The 455-nt window shown below is 59.1% G+C and overlaps 1 protein-coding gene across 1 annotated transcript in view; it reads left to right on the top strand.

The window, feature by feature from the left end:
* The window catches only part of SPRY2 (sprouty RTK signaling antagonist 2), a 5,142-nt gene that overhangs the window by 721 nt on the left and 3,966 nt on the right, over positions 1-455 (top strand). The window lies entirely within an intron of this gene.

Genomic DNA, 455 nt, shown 5'->3' with positions numbered 1-455 from the left:
GCGGGGAGCCGGGCACGGGCGGTCCTACGCGCTCCTGCCTGGCCGGGCACGCGTGGGTTTCCGACAAGCCCCGGGGGGAGAGGTGAAGGGAGGGCGCGGGGGGGTTGGCGAGCGCCGGGGCTGTTTGTACCCCCCCTTCCCCCCCCCGCCCGTCTTGGGGGGAGAGCGAGCAACCCGCCTTTCAGTGCGTGATTTACGCCTGTCTGTAGTGGTGTCGGGCGATCCGTGCAATTCGGAAGTGAGTGCACGTCTGCTATAAATACACGCGTGTGTGTGTACACATTTATTTCTCGTGTGATGAAATTAATTCGATCCGTAAGAGGGGGAAAGTTCTTCCCCAGGTTCTTCTATGCAGGGGATGTGTGCGGAGGGGAAGGAAAGCCTGAATTTTTGCTTTTACTTTTTTTTTGCCTTTGGTGGGTTTACTTTGTAACAACCCCCTTCCCCGCTCCCCC

This window comes from Egretta garzetta, unplaced genomic scaffold (genome assembly GCF_000687185.1).
Source record: "Egretta garzetta isolate BGI_Z169 unplaced genomic scaffold, ASM68718v1 scaffold808, whole genome shotgun sequence".
Lineage (NCBI taxonomy): Eukaryota > Metazoa > Chordata > Aves > Pelecaniformes > Ardeidae > Egretta > Egretta garzetta.
The sequence above is the reverse complement of the archived record's forward strand: the minus strand, read 5'-3'. Positions and strand labels throughout refer to the sequence as shown.